General features: G+C 46.4%; 1 long non-coding RNA gene across 1 annotated transcript in view; it reads left to right on the top strand.

The window, feature by feature from the left end:
• The window catches only part of LOC102988051 (uncharacterized), a 71,241-nt gene that overhangs the window by 24,427 nt on the left and 27,489 nt on the right, over window positions 1–19,325 (top strand). Inside the window, exon 3 of the long non-coding RNA XR_447707.4 lies at window positions 7,212–7,447. This is a non-coding gene — a long non-coding RNA (uncharacterized lncRNA). The remainder of the gene's footprint in view (window positions 1–7,211; window positions 7,448–19,325) is intronic.

The raw sequence follows: 19,325 nt of genomic DNA, 5'->3' as shown, positions 1-19,325 counted from the left end.
GCTGAATTCCTCATTATTCAGCCTAAGGATGTTTCAGATGGAATCTCAGAAAAATTGTGAGGATGGATTTGCACTCTTTCACACACACGGCCTCAAATTCTGCATCATTTTGAGCTTTGGTAGGTAGGCGTAATGCTCTGCTCTGTGAAATCAAGAAAACGTTCTCCTTTCTTTTCGGCTCTCAGAAGGCTGGGCTTTAGGAAATCCCCCAGGGAGAGTGGAAAGGTGGAAAGAGGTCCTCTAAGCAAGTGAGGGGGCTACCAAATTATTTTCCAGGGCCCCAGATTGTTTCCATGACTTCCTGAGGGAAGCAGGAGGGCAAAAGTGCTGTGATAAGACCAGACCCAGAGGGATTATTTTGAGGGATGGAAGACAGTGATGGCCAACATGGATTGCCTCCTTCTCTGTATTTAGGAGCCTGTCTTCACTTTAGCCCAGACCACGACACAGCCTCGGGCCCGTGGGCTGTCCAGGGCCCATCCTCACCCTTCCCTCTTGTTCCTTCGTCCCTCCAGGTTGATGCAGTCATGAGCTAGGCTCTTGTTCCAAGCCTAGCCTAGCATCTGCTGGTTTCCCAGTCTCCTTCCGGGATGGCCCTGCTTGGGATCCAGCCCCACCAGTCTGACCTGCTCGCCATCCCCTTCCGGCATGTAGTCCCCGTCCCATCAGGTCTGTTCCAGTTCTGACCCTTGGCTCATTTTTTTTTTGGGGGGGGGGTGGTAGGAGTTTATTAATTAATTTATTTATTTTTGCTGTGTTGCGTCTTCGTTTTTGTGCGAGGGCTTTCTCTAGTTGTGGAAAGCGGGGGCCACTCTTCATCGCGGTGCGCGGGCCTCTCACTATGGCTGCCTCTCTTGTTGCGGAGCACAGGCTCCAGACGCGCAGGCTCAGTAGTTGTGGCTCACGGGCCTAGTTGCTCCGTGGCATGTGGGATACTCCCAGACCAGGCCTCGAACCCGTGTCCCCCGCATTAGCAGGCAGATTCTCAACCACTGTGCCACCAGGGAAGCCCTCGGCTCATTTTTGAGGGCCCCTCCTTGGGCTCTCTAGGTCCACACTGTCGCCCTCCTGGCTTTTCCAGCTCCATGTTCCAGAAACTGGGGCATGACAAGCTCCCCCTCCCACCCTCCCGCCAGTATCCCACGTACTCCTCCCTCACTCTCAGGGCACACATCGATCTGGCCACCAAGGGCGGGTAATCAGAGATGTTGAAAGGGCTTAGGATTTTGTGAGCTTGTGAAGCGATGACTCAGGCTGACTTGGTTTCTCTGAGGACCACTGGCCTGGGTTTAAATCTGTCTTCTCCCTGCCTGTGAGGAATGGCCAAGACTGGGCCCTGAAGCAGAGGGGTTGGTTCAGAGGAAGAAGAACCCTGCACCCTGTTGGCTGCCAAGAAGATGAAATTCTGTAGCGGCTCATGGGTGAAGGGAAAGAAACCCATATCCGGAAATGGGTTCCAAACATCTACCATCTGTTCTGTGTGGTCTCTGCGGTCCTCCTTTCCAGCTCTGGGATTCAGGGACTGCTCCCTTTGCCTGCCCCAGCCATGCCTCTCGCTGGTTTATAAAGTTAGGTGCTCTTTGCCTGGGTCTTGGGGAGAGACAGCATCAGTGGCCCAGGAATGTTGGAAGCATGGACCATGGTTCTCTAAGAACTTAACTTCCTTTCAGAAGAGAATTTGCAATGGGGGAAATTGACACCCCCCCCCCAGTTCCCTGTTCTAAGACCCCTGTTCCCCATAACAACCGGAGCTTCATGGACAGGAGAGAAAACAACTAAAAGCAGCCTCCCCTCCCCACCCCCAACTCTCTCTGTCCCCTTTATGTGTTTTATTTTTGTCATAGCACCTATCATGATCTTTTATTTATTTGTGTATTTGTTTACTAGGTATTGTCTTATTGTCTCTCTCCCTTTACTACCCCGTCTTCCATTAGGCCTTGTCTTGTTCACTGCCACACGCCCAGCACCCAGCACAGCGCCTGGCCCAGAGTCGAGGTGTACAGTCAGTATCTGTTGATATGAAGAGCAGTGGTTAGGATTTGGAGAGGAGACCAGGACCAGGGAGGCCATCAGTGCAGAAGGAGTTAGTGGGACATTTGGCACTGTCCTCTTCATTACTCTTCAGAGGCTTTCCACGGCCAAGTGGATAAAGTCCAGGTTTGTTATCCTGACGTGAAAAGCCCCAGTCTGCCTTCCTAGGCTCATTTCTTGTCAGCCTCCCCTTAAGCCTCCAATGCTTCAGCCTCTCCAAATTGCTAAATGGTCCCCATATTCCCAAGTTCTTTCGCACGTGTTCCTGTGCATGTTCCCACCAGAAATGCCTTTTGTGTACACAGTTGGGAATTAGCATATCTATTTTTACAATGACTGTGAGGACTGAAGGCTGTAGTATAGGACAAACTCCTAGCACAGTGCTTTGCCAAAATGAAGTCCTCGCTAAATGCTGGTTAGCTTCCTTTCCCTTCCTCTCTGTCTAGGGAACCCATGAGCACAGGGGGCCAGTCCTCTGTGAAGTCTCAGGCCCAGGGAATTGAATCACCCCCAGGACTCCACAGTGCTTTTTTGTTCCCACAGTTAGAGACCTGTTAGGGGGTCTGTGTCCCCAAGCTGCCACCCAGGGCAGAGGCATCTGTGTCTCCTCTGTGCTTAACATCATGCTTGGCACACAGTAGATGCTAAATAATGTCTGTTGAGTAAGTGGAACCAAGGTGGGTCTGGAGGTGTTGGGAAGGAACGTCAGTATCTGTGCCCTCCTGGGCTGGGAAATTGGGGGGAGGAGCGGGGCGGTGTCTGCCCCTCCATTAGGAGATGGCCTAATCAGCCATCTGGGTACACTGGCCATGAAATCAGAATCTGCATCCCAGGTACTACAGCCACATCCAATTTTCCATCAATGAAATATTCAGCCGCTCCACAGCCACGGTCTGCTCTGTGCCTGGAAGGGAGGGGCTCGCGCCTGCTCGGTGCCTGTCTCCCACTCTTCCCCTGCACACACCTGCCCTCGATCCGCAGACCAGGCCCTTTGTTATCCTACCTCTGTGCCTTTACTGATGCTCTGTGCCCCAAGCATCACCCCCCCAAATAAGGACTACCCTTCTTCCTCCTCCTCCTTCCTATCCAGCTCCAGCACACTCTTCCCCAAGGCCCACCATCTCCATGAAATCTTCATTAGAAGTGATCTTTCCCTCCCCTGGACCCCAAACACACAACTGAACAGCAAACATACACTTCACCATCCCAGCCAGGTGAGATTAGTTCTTAACTGGACGCATCCTAGTTCATATGGGATAAAGACCTTTGGCTCAGAGCGATGGTTTGCTGCTGCTGTGGCTTTCCCCTCTGTAGACTGGGATTGGGGCTGGGGTAGAAAGAAGGAATGGGAATTTCCAGTGAAAACAACAGGGGACTTTCAAGGACCTCTGCCTGGCTTGGAACCCTACAACCTCCCCACTTTAACCAAGGACAATTCTCCAGTCTTGGCCCTACTCTAGACCAATTACTCTGCAGGGGCAGGGCAGGGGAAACTTTTTGGTTAAACACACAGTGATCTCCAGCCACAATGCGCTGCATCCAGGAGCACGGTGACTGCTGTTCAATGTGGTGAGTTTGGGGGTGTTGTGAGATTGCCAAGTGACACAGCGGTGAGCTGAAGGCCATACATGGCGGAAGAAGGGGCATCAGTGAGGGGCCCCTTGGCCAACCCTGTATGATCAGAGCAATAGTGCCTGGCTGCATGCATCTTGAAATTAGGTGTGAATAAGATGTTTGAAATCAAGTCTAGTTTTCACACACGACTCGTATGATTTTGATCCTATGGTTCCTAGGTGGCGGTGCCGGCTAGCGCATTGCCGCAGGACGGCGTGTGGAGAATGGGGATACAATTTGGATTTGGAGTCAGGGGGATGGGGCTTGAATCTGGGCTCTGCTCTTTGCTCAGCCGAGTGACCACAAGGCAGACCTTTACCTCCCCGAGTATTGGTGTAGACACGCATGTTGAGTGTTTGTGATGTGTTTAGCTCTATCCATACAACACTTTCATTTTTTTGAGCATTCTTTATGTGCTAAGACCTATGTCGAACACTTTCTTTTTGGCACCCTCATTTAGTCCCCACAACAACTCTGGGAGGAAGATATTATTATCCCCATCTTAGAGTTGAGGAAACAGAGAATTAAAAGAGAGGTTAAGTAACTTGCCATAAAACCCATTAACTAAAGGGTAGGTCTGGGATTCCACGTCAGGGTTCCCAAGCACTGTGAAATTTTGCGCTCCTGTAAATGGGAGTAAAAACCTCTCCATCAGTGTGTCTGAAGAGGAAATAGGATAATCTATATGAAAGAGTTTGGTAAACTGTAAAGCGTTATTTTCCAAAGGAGAAGACGCAGTTCTTGCCCTCAAGCACTTTATAATCTGGCTGGACTGATCAATAAGATCTGCGCGGTGCTTACTTAGATGAAACCAGGTGTCAAAATGTCCAGTGCACACCTTCGCTAAGTGATTCAACTTCTCATCATCACCAATGGGACAAACGGACATGGCGTGACTCCTGACACCATGGCATGCCATGGGAAGGACACCGCCTCACCTTCGTAGTATATTCTTGCCTCGGAATGTTTAGCCTGGGTCAAATCAGACAAATCCAGTTTGTGGGACATTTTATAAGACTCTTTAAAGATGCCAATGTCATAAACAACAACAACAAAGGCAGGGAGACTGTTCTAGATTAAAGGAAACTAAAGAGACATGACAATTAAATATACTGTGTGAATCTTGATTGTATCCTGGATTTTTTTTTAAAAAGCCAAAAAGGATATTTTGGGAGAATCAAATTTAGATATGTTCTATAAGCTAATATTACTGTATCAATGTTAAATTTCTTAGGTGTGATAAGGATATTGTGCTTATAGGAGGAATTATTGGAGGAATGGTTCTTAAGTGTTTGGGATGAAGTGTCAGGATATCTGTGAATTTTAAATGCTTTTGTAAAAAGAAAGTGTATGTATATAAATATGTACATATATAGTATATAAATATGTGCATATTTATATAAATATTTATATACTTGTATAAAGACAGAAAAAAAAAACAAATGATAATGTTAACACTTGGTAAGTCTAGATGAAAGATTTATAGGTTTTCCTGCATTATCTTTTCAAGTTTTCTCTAGGTTTGAAAATTTCCCAGTAAAAATTGAGAAGTTGAGCAAATAGGTTTAATAGGGAGGGCCAGTAACTTGCCATAAAATCCATGAATTAAAGGGCAGATCTGGGACCCAATGCATGTTACAATGATAAGGGGCGATAGCCATTGAAAGAAACCTAGAGCTGCAACACCTTTATCATATAAAAAATATCTCCACCAAACTTATTTCTTTGTTGGCTCCACTTTTTACTCAGTGGGATAGCTTAAGAGGGGGCCCACAGGGTCCCAGGATCTAAGGTAGCTTCTCCACTGTTCTACAGGTGTGACTCTTCTATTTTGTTGTTCATCGGGACTGCTTTCTCTTTGGCTACTGTGTAGTCAAAATAATCCACTGCCCCAGCCTCCACGTTCCTAGGAGACAAGGATCAACATCCTCACAGAAGCTGGGAATCCTCTGTAGCCCCATGGTTTCCATGGTGCTAACAAAGCCCATCTTTACCCACAGGAGGGACAAAATGCCGAGAAGAGGACCTGCAGCCACCTCACCTGTGGGCCACTATCAGAGTCACCTAGGATGCTTGTTTAAAATGCCCCATACATAAAAGGCCAGGGCCTGGGAAGCTTATCTTAACCAGCACCACAGGCAACACTGCAGCGCACCAAAGTTTGAGATCTAACAGTCTAGGCTAAAACCCAAACCTCTAAAGCTGGCATTCAAGGCCTGCAAAGCTTGGCTGCTCTTATTACCCAGCATTACCTTCCCCTCCAGCCAGGCCGAAGGGTTCCCTAACCTGCCCTCCAGCCGGGGCCTTTGCACAGACCCACGCTTCCCTGGAATCCTTCCTGTCTCCCCTCAATCCAAGTGATGCCAATTCAGCTTCAACTCCCGCCTATTCCCAGGAGCCTTCCTGATCACCCCGGCCCACGTCCCAAGGGTTGCTCCCTTTCTCTGATTTCATTCAATGTGAAATTGGTGGCACCTGATTTAATACTTTATGATACCCTGTCTACTATGGTTTTCACTTGCTTTGGTTGAGTTAACATCATCCTCCTGCCAACCTGTGAAATTCTCGAGGGCAGGGATCTCATCTTTATCTCTTGCATCCTCCTCAGTTCCTAGGACAAGGTTAAAGTCCCAGGTAGGTCCTCAGAACCAGGTGGTTAATAATCGAATTGAAGGAAATTTGGGAGAAGAACAGTGTGAAAGAGAGACTGTAGGGGAGAAAGAGGAGGGAGAAAATGGGCTCCGGCCGTAGCAGTTTTCATGCAGGGCATGGCCACTTCCGTTGAGTCTGGGATTCCAGGCTCTGTGGATGGATGTTGTTAAGGTGACCATCCCTCCCCTCCCCCATAACTATTTGCATTTGGGGCTGGTCTGCTTTGGGGGGGGGTCTCTGCCCCTCCCTCCGTAATAGTTTGCATCCAGGAATTTACATAGATGTGAAGGAGCTTTCTGAGAGGAGGCAGGGCCTGGCCACCTTGCCATTTTCCTCCTTTGTTGTTCAAAGTCACCTGTGGTGAACCTGGACCTGGAGGTGTGGGCAGTGGAGCCAGGTTGCAGAATAGTATGGCTGCACCCCTGAGTAACTGGACTTCTCCCTGAGGCTCTCAGTAATAGTAGTCCTGTAGCTCCTTGGTGACCTACCCGGGATTCCTCCACCGACATCTGCCCAGCTATTCTAGAAGCAGTTGAGACCAGCAAGTAGGGCTGTGTGGGGAGAGGGTCACCGTGGATATTTTATCGTAAATGTAAATGGGATCTCCCTTGTAGGCCCAGGAAGGGGAAACCTGCCACATTCACGCTGCTCCCAGATCCCCTTAGGCTGCTCCCTGTCTGGACCGCCCTCTCCCCCGGGTGATGCTTGCTAAACTCCCCAGGGGGACCTGGCTGGATTCCCCACGGTGGAGGAAGACTCTGCTTGAAGGCCTCTGTAAGCAGCTCCGTCTCCTGAGTGAAATGGGAACCATGACTATCTCCCAGGGCCGCGAAAGAGGAAAACCAGGTCTTATTCAGGCCAAACAAAGGGCTTGAAATTGCCTTACTTCTGTCTCCCCACATGTCTCCGATAAGGCCGGCAACCCGGAGCCCTCCATCTCGTAACACCTGGACCAGCGGGTCCCCCAGATGGTGCTGAGGGCATGCATCCCAGGCAGAGGGACTGCTCCGAGCCGTCTGGGATGCTTCTCAGCCTCGAGATCCGGCTCGGACAAAGGATGTACTCAACCATAACGCCCATGGGACCAAAGGCAAGGCGGCAGGTGGAAGCAGAGCTGCAAAGATAGCAGTCGTTGGAGGAGCACGGAAAGGTCAGTGACCCTGTGAAACCGAAGCCCTGTTTGGAGGTTTGGACAGGGAGAGAGGAAGCACGGAGCGGGCTCCTAATGGAAGAAAGGTGAAAAGAGAAAAATCAATGATGCGGGAAGCTTCTCCTCACATCCTTCAAACGGCTGCTGGGGGAAGAGGGGGAGGGCGAGCAGGATCTGGGAATGTATTAGCTGCCTGATCGCGTTACCAAGGGAGTTGTGGAACCCCGGTGCCCGGCGGCCTCTCAGGAGATGGCAGATAATTACGGATGCATCTCTGGGTTTGACACAGCTCCGTCTCAGGGAGAGGGATGGAATATATGACCCCTTCAAGGCCCCCTTATCTGTACCAAAACAGGTTACAGCAAGACAAAGAGAATTCTGGCAGCTATCATATAATTAGTTGTGTTGTATTCTTCCTTTAGCTTTTAAGAAAATCTCCCAACGAAAGTCCTAAACGCTCAAGACCACAATGAATTTGGGGAGTTCGCTACCCGTCCCCAGCTGTCTTTTATTTAAATAATAAAAGCTCCAAGCTCCTGAAATCTTGATGACAGTGGCTTGATGGGTAACAAGAGCAGGATCTTTAGCTTTCATTAGAAACGTCTGTGTTTCTCTCTGGTTAAGGGAGAGTGGAGTATGTTGGAATATTAATGCAGAGTATTTAGATGAGGCTCTTAATTTGAAAAGAATGTGAGAATTAATGCTTGAGTTTAATCGGAGCCTGAATCATCACAGATAGATTTTTACCCTCTTCTCCTTAATCAATTTCACCCTAATTAATTCTTCTGTGGCTAAGTCTTGTTGCATTAGATAGTCTGCTGATTATTTCCACAATCAAGAGACTGTATATTCATGCATTTTTAATAAAGGACGACTGCATCCTTTCTCATAAGTGATCCTGCTGGTTGGCAGTTGCAGCAGCTGAAATAATTATAGAGCAGATTACTTACTTTTAAAGCATTGTTTGCTGTCATATTCACGCTAGGTGACAATTTGGAAGAGCTCCTAAGGCTGCTGTAATCGGGCAGAGGAGCTGGGTATTTAAGTGGCAATTTTCAATGTCAAGTGCTGTTTATTCATAGGTCAATGCCTTTAAAAAAAATAAATAAACACAGGGGTAATTTGGTCCTGCTGGCTGATGAAGCCATGTGCTACAGACTTACAGGCCATTCTAATTCTATGCTTAGTTTAAAACCTTAACTCTTAGAAGGACCTGCTTCTGAAGGCTGCGTGGCATCTTCTGCCTTCAACCATGACTGCTCCAAATGTGGTTGTTCATGTCTGATTATGACTTGTGTGATGGGATGCTCTCATATCAGACTCTGCAATCTAGAAGGCTTGAAGCAGGGGACACAGTAATTTCAAAGCCTCAGCTGTTTTCTGTTTAGCAAGAGGACAAAAGGAAATCCACCTAAGGGAATAGACTGCTTTTTATTTTGGGAAAAACACTGAGCTTTTTGATTATGCAGAGGGAAGGTTGGCATTATTCTGGCATGGACAGGTTGAGACAAGAGGAAAGCAATGGTTATGCATACCAATACAGAAGGCTCTCTTTCTAGTGGGCAGACAGAACCACCACTCATGGCAGAATTTCACGTGGTGGAGGAGAGGCTTTCCTCTTCTCTCTTGGGGAAAACAGAGTTGGGGCCTGAACTCCAGGCAGGGGAGATCTGGCCAATGGCCCTCCTGCCTGTGAGAGTTGAGTTAGCTCTGCAGTCTGATGGTGGCCTGAAGGCAGTGTGGGGCTGGGGGGAGGCTGCAGAGCACCCCAGGCCATGGGTCAGTGGACTCTAGGAGAGCCTGTAGGCAATCTCCAACTTAACTGTTTTCCTTGTGTAATTTTAACTCTCTTTTGTCAACCCCAAGCCTTCAGCGGTTTTCTTAACCTTACAGCCTTAAAAAAATTAATAATAAGAGAAGAGCCCGTATCCACATTTGAAACAAAGGTGGGGCAGGAGAATGTGATTTTCCTTTCGACCCCCTACTCTAAAGCCTGTTCAAGGAGGCATGGTGGTCCTGGAGCCCACGTGAGGGGCCACAGATTGGCCTTGGGGAAGGAGGAGACTCATGGGATCCAGGGGATGATAGAGGCTCGGGCTGAGGCCTTGCTCAGGTGGGCAGGTGCAGAAGTGGAAAGGGACAGACTTCCTTCTCCATATCCTGGAGAGAGAGACCTTCAGAAGGAGAAAGTACGGCTTGCAAATTACACAGCACGGGTTGTTGGCTAGCGGCCATCTGGGTTGCCCTTAATATACACTGCAGTTGGCCAGAATCTCAGAGGTTGTCCTGCCCTCCCTGCTCTCTACACCAGCTGTTCAGGGAAATTGCCAAACTGTAGCAGCCTCCAGCTCATTTCCCAGGAACGCCACTGCCAGCTGCTCTGCGGAGCTCAGAGCCAGCAATCAGAGGCGTCATTGAACCTTAGGTCATAACTCCCACCCCTACTGCAGATGAGGACACTGACCAATTCTGGGGCCATTACTATCTGCAGTGAAATGATCAAAGGAGGTGAGCTGGGCCCCCAACTCCAACTCCCACTTCACTGGTAGGGTACCTGGGCTCAGAGAGGTAACATGACTTGTTCAAGGTCACTCTATTGATCAGGGACAGGTTCATGACTTGGGTCCTAGGTCCCCCAACTCCTAATTCAACACTCTTTCTGGATAGCCCATCACTCAGGTGGATTTCTTTTTTATTTTATTTTTTAAGATTTTTTTGATGTGGACCATTTTTTTTTTTTAAGTCTTTATTGAATTTGTTACAATATTGCTTCTGTTTTCTGTTTTGGTTTTTTGGCCGCAAGGCATGTGAGATCTTAGTTCCCCAACCAGGGACCAAACCCGCACCCACTGCATTGAAAGGTGGAGTCTTAACTGCTGGACCATCAGGGAAGTCCCCCTCAGGTCAATTTCCTTTTTTTTTTTTAAGTCTTTATTGAATTTGTTACAATATTGCTTCTGTTTTCTGTTTTGGTTTTTTGGCCGCAAGGCATGTGAGATCTTAGTTCCCCAACCAGGGACCAAACCCGCACCCACTGCATTGAAAGGTGGAGTCTTAACTGCTGGACCATCAGGGAAGTCCCCCTCAGGTCAATTTCCTTTTTCGCTGGAGAAAAAGGGGCTGGCTCAGGACATCCAGCCAGCTTGCCCTTTATTTACCAGATCGCCAAACACTTACTTGCTCAAGTCTGGTCCTTCCAATCTCCTACACTCCTTCAGGAGTCTTAAGGACACCTCCTTTGATCATTTCACTACAGATAGTACCAGAATTTTTCAGTTTTCTCATCTGTAATACGGAGATAATAGTAGGAGAGGTGATTATTGAGTTATTCCATGTAAAGAACTCAGAACAGTGTGTGGCACATAATAAGTGCTCAAAACAGGGTGTATGTGAACTCAACTCATTTTCATTATGTATGAAAGGCTGTGCCCAAAGGAGACTGCAATCCAATGAGAGTCAAATTTGAGTGGGGAAGACACTCTGATCCCCAGCATTCATCTGTCAGTCAGTGGTCCCAGAAGCTAGGAAAGGAACAGCAGTACCCTAATAGTCCCTAGTCACCTGCTCTGGTCAAACCAAACCACAGTGTGAAGCCCAGCCCTGAGGCTGTGGGGTGCAGGAGGGGAGAGCGAGAACAGTGGGTGATGCACTTACACTTTCATATCAGGCCTGCTTGGGTGCTGGCCTCACTTACCAGGTTTAGTTCTGCAACTTCTGTCCTGCATTTCATAACTGGGGAGCCTCACTCAGGGTGTAGGACCCCAGAAAGGTAAAGGTGTAGTATGGGAGTGGAAGAGGGTAGAGGACCTCCGTTTCCTCAGAGGAGTAGGAACCTCCCAGGCTACACGTAGGGAGCTCATTTTGTTTATTTTTTCCTTTATTCCCCCTTCTCTCCTTTCCTTCATTTTCTGCCTTCCTCTAATGTTAAGTCCCTCACTCCTTGCATCCCAACCTCAGAGCTTATCACAGAAAATAAATCAGACTGAAGGGAGGGGGCAGTTGCGGAGACCATTTCAAGGAGGTGGCTCGACCCCCCTCACCAAGGTAAGTAAATCCTTCAGAATTAGCTTGTAAAGTGGACTTCTTCCAGGGGAGCCTGTAGCCCCAGAGCTGTTGCCTGAGCTCTAGGGCCCCTGGAGACAGATCCAACTCTGTCCCAAGAGCTAGGCTGGCTTTTAGCCCAAGCTGCCTGGTGGTGCTGGAGCGCCTTCTTTTCTTTCATTTAAATTTTAATTTTATATTGGAGTATAGTTGATTAACAATGTTGTGTTAGTTTCAGGTGTACAGCAGAGTGATTTGGTTATACATATACATGTATCTATTCTTTTTCAAATTCTTTTCCCATTTAAGTTATTACAGAATATTGAGCAGAGTTCCCTGTGCTATACTGTAGATCCCTGTTGGTTATCTGTTTTAAATGTAGCAATGTGTACATCATAAGTGCTTTTTTTATGTTTTGTTTTTAGAATCAAATATTTTCTTCATTTTAAACTAGGTTTGTTACTTTATATATATATATATATTTATTTGGTTTCACTGGGTCTTAGTTGCGGCACGTGGGCTCGTTAGTTGTGGCATGAGACCTCTTAGTTGCTGTATGCATGTGGGATCTAGTTCCCTGACCAGGGATGGACCCTGGGGCCCCTGCATTGGGAGCACAGAGCCTTAACCACGGTGCCACCAGGGAAGTCCCATCATAGGTGCTTTTAAAGCACAGGATTGGGAGTCCAAAGATCCAGCTTGGCCTGGGGCTGGTGTACATTTGGGCTGTGTGAACTGGGGTGAGCCTTAAACCTCTTTGAACTTCAGCTGTCCTCATTTGTACAATGGGGAAGATACCTACCTCCTGGGTCTGGCTGAGATAATGTACACTAGTGTTCTGTGAACCGTGAAGTTCAATACTGAGGGTAGTTATGAATACATTTACTGATTTAAAAAGAAATCATCATTATCATCTCCAGCTCTTCTTGAGGGGCTTCATACAGTGTAGGTTGTCAATAAGTAACTAATCGTGATACTGTAATTTATAATAAGAAATATATATTTTTTCTTCCTTTTCTGAGCTAAGAACTCCTTAAAAACCTTGAAACTTCCTAAGTGATTAGAATGATAAAGGTGCATTTTGTTATTCATAACAAGCCTCTTTCAACCACTTTTGAGTTTATGTTAATGTGGTGACTTTTAGAAAGCCCATAGGTAACCTAATGATGGGGGCTGGTTGCCAGGAGAACCAATGTGATTAGAGGGTTGCAACTTTAACTCTCCCTCCACCTCTGGGGGAGACTGAATGCAATCACCAATGATCAATAATTTAATCAATCGTGCCTCTGTAATGAAAACTCCTTAAGACCCAAAAGGACAGGGTCCAGAGACCATTCAGGTTGGTGAACACGTGGAGATTCGAGAGTGGTCCCCCCAGAAAGCAAGGAGGCTCTGTACACTTTCCCATGTATCTTGCCCTGTGTATCTCTTCCATCTGTCTCTTCCTGAGTTATATCCTTTTATAATAAACCAGTGATCTAGTAAGTAAAATGTTTTCCTGAGTTCTGTGAACCTCTCTAGCAAATGAATCAAGTCTGAGGAGGGGGTTGTGGGAATCTCTGATCTATATAGCTGGTCATTCAGAAGCACACTGACAACCTGGACTTGTAACTGGTATCTGAAAAAGGGATGGGGGGCAATCTTGTGGGACTGAGCCTTTAACCTGTGGGATCTGATACTATCTCCAGGTAAATAGTGTCAGAATTCAATTCAATTGAAGGACACCCTGCTGGTGTCACAGAATTGGTTTTTTAAAATCTTTTATATAAATATGTATATGTATATATGCATACATTTTTTGAAGCATAGTTGATTTACAATGTTGTGTTAGTTTCAGGTATACAGCACAGCAATTCAGTTTTATATATATGTGTGTATATATATATATATAATATATATATAAAATATTCTTTTTCAGATTCTTTTCCCCTATAGGAGTATAGTTCCCTGTACTATGCAGTAGGTCATTGTTGGTTATCCAGTTAATAAATAGTAGTGTGTATATGTTAATCCCAAACTCCTAATTTATCCCTCCCCTGCAAACCCGGATAGTTTGATGTGCGGAAAACCCACACACCTGGTGTCAGAAGTGTAACAGTGTTGTAGTGGAGTATTGAGAGTATAAGAGACACGCAGGAGGAGTGCATGTTTTATTTTACACTGACGATGTCAGATTTTTCTGCATGAAGCTTGCCTTGGTCAGCTTAGACTAAATTATTCTGTGTAACAGGCAATCTCAATCACAAAGGGTTATTTCTCGCTCATATTACTTGTTCATTATTCAACTCTGTTCCATGTCTTCATTCTTAGACTCAGGCTATAGAGGCAGAACCTCTCTGGGGCACGTTTGCCTTCTGGGAGAGGAAAAGAACAATGAGGAACCACTCAATGGCTCTCAAAGCTTTATGATGTACATCACTTCCATTGGGAAATGAAGTCACATTCAACGCGGACATCAGTGGGGCAGGAGGTATACTCTTCCTATAGGGAAGAGCACCAGGAAGGGGCAGTGTAGGGGGGGTAGCAAATATTTTTAAACAAACAGTAATCTACCCACATAGCAGTTTCATATTTTGAATATGCTATGGCTGTAAATATACTAATGTTTACGTAATAATAAACGAAGTATTGCAGATTTTGCTGTACATTAAATCCATATGACTCTTGTCTATCTACCTACCCTTTGCATAACCTTCAATGCCCACATCAAGTATCACCTCCTCCATGCAGCCTTCTTTACTGATCACAGCATTTATTGCCTCTACAATTCATTCTGCTACTCTTGCCAGCCTTTATCGGCTGCTGTTCTATATGTGTCTTATCTCCCCTAGTAGACAGGGAGTCTTGAGAACAGGGACTCCGTTGTATAATCCACTGGGGATCTCAATCTCTTCATGGAAAGTCCTCAGTACGTTCTTATGGAGACAAGTTAAATACTTTAGCATGGAATTTTATTTTTAGGGAGTAGTCCTCCATGCTAATGTGACACAATTCTCATTTTGACAGATGGAAAAACTGAGGCTTCAAGAAGTTTAGGGCACAGTCACAATCAGGACTGGCCTCCCAGACTCCGGAGACCACCCCAGCACTCTTATCCCCCAAGCTGCCTCTCGCTGCTCCATGGTGTGCATGTCTAAAACATGTTTAATCTTTATGAATCATTTCTGAGACCCATGTTCAGGTCTGTCTATGGTCTGTATCACTGAGGTAAGGTAAATGGCATCCACTAGAAGGTCAGCTGCTGAATATATTGGGTTAAAGGAGCTAAGGAAGTAAATCACTCGGTAAGTGAACTTCGAAAGGCTAAGATGTTAAACTCCAAGCCAACCAGGATTTAATTTATTTGTTCCTGAGGTCAATGCCATTTTTATTGCATGCTAATAAAAGCCTGAGCTCTGTTGCCAAGATTCAAAAGAAATCCTAGTTGTCATTTTTCCCTCCGTTGGTAATAATGGAGATTGTCAAATTCAGGAAGCCTAGAAGAAAAGGAATAGCGGAGAAAACGCAGAGCATTTCTCCCCTCCCCTGGTCTTTCACCTCTGCATTCAGGATGGATGGAGTCATGTCATCTTCCTCATCTGTGTTGTGGTGCTCTAGGAACTGAGATCCCTTCCTGGGGCCAGGATCCCCCTTTGGATAGCCAGTTACTTTGGGCCAGAAGGTGCACAACTCGGGGTTTCTGCAGATGTCAAGCTCAGTAGAGGAGCCCCCTCCCCCCAATCTAGAGCCCTTGATTCCCTATCTTTGCTCATCCCAGACTTCTCATGCCCATTCTCTTTAACTAGCAAAGCCACTGCCAACTAACTCCACATGTGCCCAGTTCACTTAGACTCTAAGTCATTCAAAATGCTTCTTCTCCCCCTGGAATTCACTCTTCAGTTCTCAGAGTCATGCCATATTCCATGCTTGCTTCAACATCTAATGTAAAGACTACCTGTTCCAGGAAGGAGGCCAGGCTTGGATTCATCGGGATGCCATCATTCCAGGGTACCACCCCACTTTAGGACAGTTACACAGAGCTATGTACATGGGATCTGCTTGACATCACCATGGCACAGGGGAAAGCACACCAGTCGGAGGAGTCAGGAGACTAGGGATCTAGTCTTTTTTTAAAATTAATTATTTAATTTATTTATTTTTGGCTGCATCGAGTCTTCATTGCTGAGCACGGGCTTTCTCTAGTTGCGGAGAGCGAGGGCTACTCTTCGTTGCGGTGCACAGGCTTCTCATTGCTGTGGCTTCTCTTATTGCGGAGCACAGACTCTAGGCGTGCAGGCTTCAGTAGTTGTGGCACACAGGCTCAGTAGTTGTGGCTCGCGGGCTCTAGAGTGCAGGCTCAGTAGTTGTGGTGCACGGGCTTAGTTGCTCTGCAGCATGTGGGATCTTCCTGGACCAGGGCTCAAACCCGTGTCCCCTTCATTGGAAGGCAGATTCTTAGCCACTGTGCCACCAGGGAAGTCCTAGGGATCTAGTCTTACTCTTACAGTTGATGGATGTGTAGCTTTAGGCAAGTCACTTAATGTCTCTGGGCTGTTTTCCTTATCTACAAATATAAGAGTGCCTACCTTACTGACCTCTTCCAGTGGTTTGTAAGAATCGAGAGCAATGACATGTTCCTTCATTTAACAAATTCTTAATGAGCGAGTGTTCTCTGCTAGATCCTGGGGATACAGTCGTGGATAAGAGGAGCTCAGTTCCCACTTTCTTTTAGCTGACGCTTCAGTAGGGGACATAGGGAATCAAATCATCATCGAAACAACCACGTGTCTTTGTTATCTATTGCTGTGTAACAAATCACCTCAAAATTCTGTGGCTTAAAACAACAATCATTTTATTATTCCCTGTCTCAGCTAGGTGGTTCTTGCTCAGGGTTTCTCATGCAGTGTCAGCCAGACATTGGCTGGAGCTAGAGCTAGAATCATCTCAAAGGTTTCCTCGCTCACATGTGTGGCCGTTCGTACCTGCCCTGTTGGCTGGGATCCCAGATGGACCTGTCGGCTGAAACACCTACATGTCATCTTTTCATGTGGCCTGGGCTTCCTCACAGCATGGCAACTGGCTCCCAGACAAGAAAGCAAGGCAGAAGGGCATGGCATTTTTATGACAAACTTGAAAGTCATTTGGTTTCACTTGTGACATGGTCTCCTGGTCAAGGCAGTCACAAAGGCTCGTCTAGATTCAAGGGAAGGGACACAGATCCCACCTCAATGAGAGGAATGGCAACATCATGTCATAAGAAGAGCATGTAAGATGGGATGTATTGTGGCAACCATTTTTGTTGGTGTTTTTTTTTTTGATTTATTTTTGGCCGCGCTGCATGGCCTGTGGGATCTTAGTTCCCTGACCAGGGATTGAACCTGTGCCCCCTGCAGTGAAAGTGTGGAGTCTTAACCACTGGACTGCCAGGGAAGTCCCATGGCAGCCATTTCTGGAAAGTACAACTTGTTTCATTACGATAGGAAGTAAATGCTTGGATGAGTGCCAGGCAAATAGGAAATGGTCAGCCAGTGTTAACTGTTTGCTCTTAGATGCTTTGAAGGAAAATCATGTGATTTCTGATGATTCCTAGAAAGGCCAAAACATTATGCAGATGTGAGGGATTGGGTTTTTTATTCTGTATTCCATGGTACATTTTTTTTTTTAAGCCATTTTAACTTTAAGTTTCTCAAGAGCAGAGACCACACCTTCTCACCTTTTCTGGATTATTTCACTCTTTTGATTCATTACCAGAAAATATCAGCTCCCTTATTGATTGTATAGGTGAGATATAAAGGAGATGTTAAGAACTGGGGAATAGGGTTGGCCTGTGAGAATGAAACTAGAAAATCAACACATAATGGATGCAGTCATGTGTGTGTGTCTGTTTTATGTATTTAGTTATTTTATATACATATAAATATGTACATATTGCTGTGTAGCAAACCACCCCAAACCCAATGGCATAGAAGAAGGGTCATTTGATTGTTCAGGATTCTGAGGCAGGAATTTAGGCACGGCTCGGCTGGAACACTCATCTTTGCTTCCCCTGGGGTCAGCCGTGGCGTCTTAAGAATCAAGATGGCCTTACTCACATATCTGGGTTCTGGCTGTCTACTGGGGCGTCTTGGTTCTTTCCTATGTGGCTTCTTATCTTCCACGCTCTCTCCATGTGGCCTCTCCAACAGGTTAGCCCGGATTTCTTTCCATGGAAGCTAGTTTCCTAGAAGTCAAAAATGGAAGCTGCAAGGACTGTTAAGGCCCAGAAGTCCCAGAATGTCATTTCTACCCTAAGACCAGCCCAGATTAAAGGGGAAGGGAAACAGACTCCATGTGGGAGGGATGGGATTGTTGCAGCCATCTTTGGAAATGATCTACACAGCATATAACAACAGTGGACATCTGGACCCCCACCATGTGCCAGGTACTGTTTTAACAGCTTTATGTGAATTAACTCATTCCATCTTCACAACAACTCCATTAAGTAAGGTCCATCAGTAACCCCATTATGCAGATGGGTAAACTGAGGCAGAGAGTTTCAATAACTTGCCTGATACAGATCGTATGCCCAGAGCCCATGCCTTATGGGCCATTCCTGTGCTCTACTGCTGTTCCTTAAAGAGCTAACAAGGCTCACAGGCTGCGCCAGAATAGTCAAAATAATATGAATAAGAGCAATTAAACTAACCATCTCTTGAATGGCTAATATCAAGCACAAGGGGCTTTACATAGCTTGGTTACCTCACTGAATCCTCATTTCCACCCCAGAGCCCTGCAAGCTAGCTCTTATTCTCCTTATTTTGTAGATGAGGAAACAGACACAGAGAGGTGAAATCATTTGGATAATTTGCCCGAGCAAGATTTAACAGTAGCCAACTAAGTTGCATTAACCAACCTGGAGACATGTGTGGATAGCAGGGGCAAAGGGGGGCAGACTCCCCAGCACTGCCTTTGGGGAGCAGCCTCACTCCGCAGACATCCCGGCCCCGAGCAGGGAGAGGCCATCGCAGTCTTCTGCCAGTCACCACCTGGAGTCCCTTCCTCCCTTGCTGTGGCCCCTTGCTCACCACATGGCCTTCTGCCTATAACTCACCTCCCTGCACTGGGTGCCTGCAGAGAAGGGAGGCAGGCCCGTAGAGGCAGGGGTCCCAGTCTGCTGGGCAGTTTACTCAGGACTCCGGCCTTTGCTGTTCGCTTTGCCTGGAATGCCTCTGATCGTGGCTCTGAGGAGGTGGCCTTACCTTAGCTAAGTGGCCCCCCTTCCTCATATTCCCCACACCTAACCCTGGTGCTTAACATGCTCTATTAATTATTTATAGATTAAAAATATTACCAGGCTATTTTTTACAGCAGTTTTGGTTTCATAGCAAAATGGAGCTGAAGGTATGGAGCGTTCCCACATAAGCCTTCCCCTCTGCACCTCCCCCATGCACCAGTGTGACACCTTTGTTTCCTCATTATTGACCAAAGGCCATAGTTTACATGAGGCTTCACTCTTTTTGTTGTACATTTTATGGGTTTTGACAAATTTGTAATGGCATATATCCGACATTATAGTATCATACAGAGTAGTTTTATTGCCCTAAAAATCCTCTGTGCTCTGCCTATTTATCCCTGCTTCCCCCAAACTCCTGGCAACCTTTGATCTTTTTACCATAGCTATAGTTTTACCTTTTCCAGAATGTCATGTGGTTAGAATCTTATGGTGTGTGGCCTTTTCAGATGGGCTTCTTTCACTTAGTAATACGCATTTAAGTTTCCTCCACGTCTTTGCATGGTTTATTAGCTCACTTCTTTTTTTTTTTTTTTTTTTTTTTTTTGTTGTTATGGGGCCTTCCTTTTGTGGTGGCTCCCCCCGTGG

Source organism: Physeter macrocephalus, chromosome 12 (assembly GCF_002837175.3).
Source record: "Physeter macrocephalus isolate SW-GA chromosome 12, ASM283717v5, whole genome shotgun sequence".
Lineage (NCBI taxonomy): Eukaryota > Metazoa > Chordata > Mammalia > Artiodactyla > Physeteridae > Physeter > Physeter macrocephalus.
The sequence above is the reverse complement of the archived record's forward strand: the minus strand, read 5'-3'. Positions and strand labels throughout refer to the sequence as shown.